Source organism: Bidens hawaiensis, unplaced genomic scaffold (assembly GCF_021521415.1).
Source record: "Bidens hawaiensis isolate Kalapana, Puna unplaced genomic scaffold, B.hawaiensis_p1.1 tig00042796_1, whole genome shotgun sequence".
In the NCBI taxonomy this organism is placed as follows: domain Eukaryota; kingdom Viridiplantae; phylum Streptophyta; class Magnoliopsida; order Asterales; family Asteraceae; genus Bidens; species Bidens hawaiensis.
This window is the reverse complement of record NW_027505797.1, coordinates 87,580-94,376: the sequence shown is the minus strand read 5'-3', so window position 1 is coordinate 94,376 and position 6,797 is coordinate 87,580.

The following is a 6,797-nucleotide window of genomic DNA, read 5'->3' as shown; positions in this document are numbered from 1 at the left end:
GGACGGGACGGCGGAAAGAAAGAGAGAGAAAGAGGCGGGAAGGAAATATATATTATTATTATTAAAAATAAAATATAAGTATAAATATTAAATAATAAAAGAAAGAGATCGGATAAGAGAAACGGGTACCTGGGTCGGGTCGGATCGGGCAGATGTCACAGTCTCCCCTACTTTAAGAAATTTCGTCCCGAAATTTATCTCGAAGTAGGTTGCGCAGAGAACAGGTGCGGGTACTTGATCTTCATTTGATCTTCCCTTTCCCATGTAAACTCGGCTCCGCGCTTGGACTCCCAGCGAATTTTCACGATAGGGATACGACTGCGCTTGGTTTGCTTTACCTCGCGATCCATAATCTCAACAGGCTTCTCAACGAAATGCATAGATTCATCAACTTGAACTTCATCAAGTGGAATGTGAAGGTTCTTGTCAGCTAAACACTTCTTGAGATTGGATACATGGAACGTTGGATGCACATTACTGAGCGCGGGCGGCAGGTCAAGTCTGTAGGCAACTTTTCCCACACGCGCGAGAATCTTGAATGGACCAACATAACGAGGAGCAAGCTTACCTTTCTTCCCAAAGCGGACAACACCTTTCCAGGGCGACACTTTGAGGAGAACAAGATCACCAACTTGAAATTCGAGAGGCTTTCGCCTGCGATCTGCGTAACTCTTCTGTCGGCTTCTGGCAGTCAGCAGATGATCACGGATCTTGGCGATTTTATCTGTTGTCTCTTGAACAAGTTCGGGTCCTGTGATTTGAGTTTCACCCACTTCGCTCCAACAAATCGGGGAGCGGCACTTACGACCGTAAAGTGCTTCAAATGGGGCCATACCGATACTGGAATGATAGCTGTTATTATAAGAGAACTCGATCAAAGGCAGGTGCGAATCCCAATTACCTCCAAAATCAAGAACACAAGATCGGAGCATATCCTCAAGAGTTTGAATAGTTTGCTCAGACTGACCGTCAGTCTGAGGATGATATGCCGTACTCATGTCCAAGCGAGTTCCTAGCGCAGATTGGAGAGATTTCCAAAAGCGAGATATAAAACGGCCATCGCGATCGGATATGATGCTCAAAGGAGTACCATGGCGGCAAACAATTTCCTTGACATACAGCTGCGCGAGTTGCTCAACACGGTAGTTTTCACGAATGGGCAGGAAGTGAGCAGACTTAGTCAAACGATCCACTATTACCCAAATGCTATCATGTTTACTTGTTGTCAAAGGTAACTTGGTAATAAAGTCCATTGCTACACATTCCCATTTCCACGTAGGAATTTCTGGTTGTTCGAGCAAACCAGATGGGCGTTGGTGTTCAGCTTTCACTTTAGAACAAGTCAGACATCTAGCTACGAACACAGCAATATCCTTCTTCATACCGGGCCACCAATAAGTTATGCGCAAATCCTTGTACATCTTATCAGCGCCAGGATGAATAGAATACCGAGATTTGTGCGCTTCACTCAGGATATCAGCGCGAAGATTCTCATCAAAGGGAATCCAGATGGGATTGAGATAGCAGAGAATTCCACTCAGATTAGGGACAAAAAGTGCTTCCGCGCCACACGCTAACTCGGCGCGAAGGTTACCATTACTGATGGATGCGCGCTGCGCGTCACGAATACGCGATTCAAGGTTGCTTTGAATCGGCGCGAAGTGAAGCTGCGTGCGCGGCAAAATACAGTTAAGCTGGCAGGGTTTTCGGCTGAGCGCATCGGCTACCACATTAGCCTTACCAGGATGATACCGGATCTCACAATCGTAATCGCTGATGAGTTCGTTCCATCGGCGTTGTCTCATGTTAAGTTCCTTCTGATCAAAGATATGCTGAAGGCTTTTATGGTCAGTGTAGAGGATACACTTAGTACCATAAAGGTAGTGTCTCCAGATCTTCAAGGCAAAAACAACTGCACCAAGTTCGAGATCGTGAGTTGTATAATTCTTCTCATGAACCTTAAGTTGCCTTGATGCGTAAGCGATAACCTTGCCTCGTTGCATAAGAACACAACCGAGACCTTGGTTGGATGCATCGCAATACACGACAAAATCATCATTACCCTCAGGTAGCGCAAGAACAGGAGCTTCACACAACAAACGCTTGAGCGTTAGAAAGGTTTCTTCTTGCTTCGAGCCCCAAATATACGGTTTACCTTTGTGCGTCAGAGCTGTTAAAGGCAAAGCGATCTTTGAGAAGTTCGAAATGAATCGCCGGTAGTAACCAGCTAAGCCCAGAAAGGAACGGATCTCGGTAGGAGTAGATGGCGTAATCCAGTTCTTGATTGCTTCAATTTTGGATGGGTCGACATGAATACCCATCTTGTTCACAACATGGCCAAGAAACTGTACTTCATCAGACCAGAATTCACACTTGGAAAGCTTAGCATAGAGCTGCTCGGTTCGAAGCTTTTGCAACACCAACCGAAGATGTTGCTCGTGCTCGGCCTTGGTCTTAGAATACACCAGAACATCATCGATAAACACAATCACGAATTTATCCAAGAAAGGCCTACACACCCGATTCATTAGATCCATGAAAACGGCGGGTGCGTTGGTTAAACCGAAGGACATGACCAAGAATTCAAAATGGCCATAACGAGTTCGAAAAGCAGTCTTCGGAACATCTTCATCGCGGATGCGCAACTGGTGATAGCCAGAGCGGAGATCGATCTTCGAGAAACAAGAGGCACCTTGGAGTTGATCAAAGAGGTCGTCAATACGCGGTAAGGGATACCGGTTTTTAATGGTGAGTTTGTTCAACTCGCGGTAATCAATACACATGCGAAACGATCCATCTTTCTTTTTAACGAACAACACCGGAGCACCCCAGGGCGAAGAGCTAGGGCGAATGAATCCTTTAGCGGTCAACTCTTGAAGTTGACTTGCCAATTCTTGCATCTCAGCGGGCGCAAGACGGTAAGGAGATTTAGCCACGGGGGAAGCACCAGGGACAAGATCAATACGGAACTCGACTTCACGAGCGGGAGGGATACCAGGAAGATCATCAGGAAAAACTTCAGGGAAATCACGCACAACAGGGATATCGCGAAGCTTCTTCTCTTCAGCAGGTTTAACCACATGGGCTAAGAATGCAACACACTTCTTCCGCATGAGTCTTTGGGCTTCGGCGCAAGACATAAGTTTAAGACCACTGGAGGGTTTTTCGCCGTAAATATGAAGATCACCATTTTCTCGAGGTATGCGAATCAATTTCTTGGCGCAAATAACTTCGGCGCGATTCTTCGAGAGCCAGTCCATACCAATGATAACATCAAAGCTTCCAAGAGGCATGGGGATGAGGTCGATTAGAAAATCGTTTTCGTTAAGGTTAAGCGTACAATCTTTAATCACTGAGTTAATTAAAACAGTTTCACCGTTAGCCAATTCAACTGAAAAATCTTCTTTTAAATCGTTGCGCGGTCGCGCAAGCTTCTGCTCGAAGGCGCGAGAGATAAAACTTCGATCGGCGCCAGTATCAAAAAGTACAGAAGCATAAAATCCGTTAAGCAAGAATGTACCATTAACTACGTCATTATTCGTTTGCGCTTGGTGCGCGGTTATGTTAAAAGCTCGTCCACGCGTCACTTGGTTCGAAATCTGGTTCACCGGATTCGCTTGTGTGATTTGCACTTGTAGTCTCGGGCACGCGTTCCGGAAATGACTGGGATCACCGCAGTTAAAGCACGATCTGGGTCGTGGGTTTTGGTAGATTGATTGTGGGTTCTGCGGGTAGACTGGTGGTGCTGGCGCAATTGGATTGGCGGGAAGGACTCTACAGTTCTCAGCAGTGTGACCAGTACGGCCACATCGGGTACAAAGTCGACACGGGGTTTGGGTTGGGTGGTGAAATCTACAGGTTGGGCAAAAGGGATGGTTTCCTGTGTAAGGTTTCTTAGGAGGCGGGGCAGGGAGTGCGGGATTGGTTAAGGCATAGTTATGGACTACAGGAGGTGTTGGGTAGGCTGACAGTGGGTTAGGCGCATGAACTGGAGGTTGGTATGCGGGTTGCTGGACAATGGGCGGGTTGGTAAGCGCATAGGCCTTGCGCCTGCGCTTGAGGTTGTTACGGTTTGAGTGTTCAGGTTTGGTTTCTGTTGGTTCAGGGGCAGTCTTGGTGAGTTTGGTCTTCTCAGTTCCCCGCAGGAACAGGGTTCCTGCTCTGACATGGTTGTCGCTGAGCACAGCGGCCAACTCAATGGCGTCAGAGAGGGTAACTGGGTTTCTGGCCCATACAGAATCTTGAATTTCCATGGGGAGACCCCCAAGGAATTTCTCGATTGCTCGGCGTGAAGGGGTAACAAGGTGAGGGACCAGTAAGCTTAGCTCGTGGAAGCGCGTCGCGTACTCGCGCGCTTCGCCACTGTATTGCTTCAAGTTCCAGAATTCTTCCTCCAGGCGCTTAACTTCGTTGGGAGGGCAGAATTCTCGCGTAAGAATTTCCTTGAATTCCTCCCATGTCATGCTAGAAGCAGCCTCTGCGCCACGCGCATGAGCTACTCCATTCCACCATGTAAGCGCTCTGGATTCCAGGACGCTGGAAGCATATAGGGTTCGTCTGTCTGAGGGGCATTGGGTATGGAGGAAAGTGTTTTCGATCTTTTCGAGCCATTGGAGCATCACGGTGGCTCCTTCAAGACCTGTGAACTTTGGAGGGTTACCCGCGTTAAAGGACTTAATGTTATAACTCGAGGTGTTGGTATTGTTTTGGCTCAAAGCTTGAGCTATTGCGGCGGCCATTTCCTGGGAACGTTGCTGTCTACGCATGCGCGAGGCTTCTCTTCTCTGAAATCGGCGAGATAGCGGAGGCATTCTATAAAAATTTTAATTTTAGTTAATATCTTGGTTTTTATCGCAAAGTTTTAATCTTATAAAGCTTGGTTTCACGGAGTTAGATGCTATCAAAAGTTAAAGTAAAATAAATGATCCTAAATGCAGACTTAATAAAGGTAACAAATTCGAATCAAGAATCGACAATTCATGTATCACCATGACTTTCCGAATTCCCAATTTAAAATATACGAGCAAACGAGCATTGGAGATTGACGATTCATGTATCACCATGACTTTTCAATCCTCAATATAAAATATACAAGAAAATGAGTATTGGAGGTTGACAATTCATGTATCACCATGACTTTTCAAGTTTCCAACCTCAGAACATAATCGTAAATGGAAATTGAAAATCAACTATTCATGTATCACCATGACTTTTCGGATCTTCAAATCCCAACAAACGAATAGGCAAGAAAAATCAATAAAAATCGAAATTCAGCAAAAATCGAAATATCGCGAAATAAAACATAAAATCATATACTGCGCAAGTGCGAGCATATTCATAAATAACGAGTAATTAACAATAAGCGCGCAAACATGAGATTTCTCTCATGCGCGAGAAGGGACTCTTAGGTATTCTAGGCCGTTACGTCTAACCACCTATCCTAAAGTCAACGAGCTCTGATACCAATCTGTAACACCCCGACCAAAGGCGGATTATACATCGGGGCGCCACATATTGCTTCATTACTCGCGACACTATTGGTGTCAATATTTATTAATACACATTTTATCGCGCACGCGCAGCGGGGAAAATAAAGAACATAAATCAAACATAAATCAATATATTATAAATTATAACATTCAAACAACATTAACTTGTCTTGATACATTTTAATTCTAGGTCCAAAAGTGAAAACGTCCTACGTGTCCACAAGCTCCAAAACAGCTACTGCAAACCTGAACATGTTTTAAAATAAACGTCAAACACTTGCGTGTTGGTGAGAAATCAAGTTTAATACAATACATAGATAACAATAAATCTGCGCGCAACATGTGTATGTCTGGGTTTCAACAAGGGTGTAATCAGATCGGGACCAACTCTAAGAGACAAGACTGCCAGTGCTCACAATTGAGCTCACAAACAAGACTAACTGTGCAAGTGTAAATAAAAGAGAAAATCATAAACGATAGTTCTCCCGTGTTCATCTAATGGTACCATGAAAACTGCGGAATAGACCGACAAGACGGTTAATGATCCACACATACAAATAACAGCCAAGTCTACGTCCTCAACACATGGGATACTGCGCGACTAAAGTTCATAAACAGTTTAACTCTAAGTTTGTATGAACACATGAACATCCCAAAACATTAAAAGCAAAAAGGGATTAGGTACGAGATTACTCACTTGATAAACGATGCGGTGTAAGATAAAGCAAGAACCAACTTTAAACAAGCACAAGTTAACCTATAAGTAAAGATTATTGTTTTAACGATCGGTTTTAAGTCTTGATTATAAGTTAGCCTAATTAATAAGTAAATTATTTTATATAATAAATATTACCAGAAAACAGAGCAGAACAGGGAGGAAGACGGAGGCAAGAGAGGAGGCGGCAGAGGAAAAACAACGGCAAGGAGCAAGAGAGAACAGGAGAGTGTAAGTGTTTTGTGTGTGTAGTGTTATGAAAATAGTACTATATATAGGTAAACCCTAGGGGACACAAACCCTAGAAAAGATCTCCAAAAGTAAAAGAAAAGATATCAACAGTAAAAAGTTCTGAAAAGTAAAGATATCAAAAGATATGGTAGCAGGGAAAAAGAGAAAAAGGCTGACAGGATTCAGAAAAAGGCATGGGCGGTCCAGAAAAAGTACTGGTCAAGCATGGAAAAAGCAGATCTCAAAAGATTATGTCAGTCACTTTATCTACCAACCAATGGGGTTGGTGCGCATGCTGCGCCGAAAGTAACTATTCAGACATTAGATAGGTTAGGTCAACAGCTCAGAAGATAAGACAACAC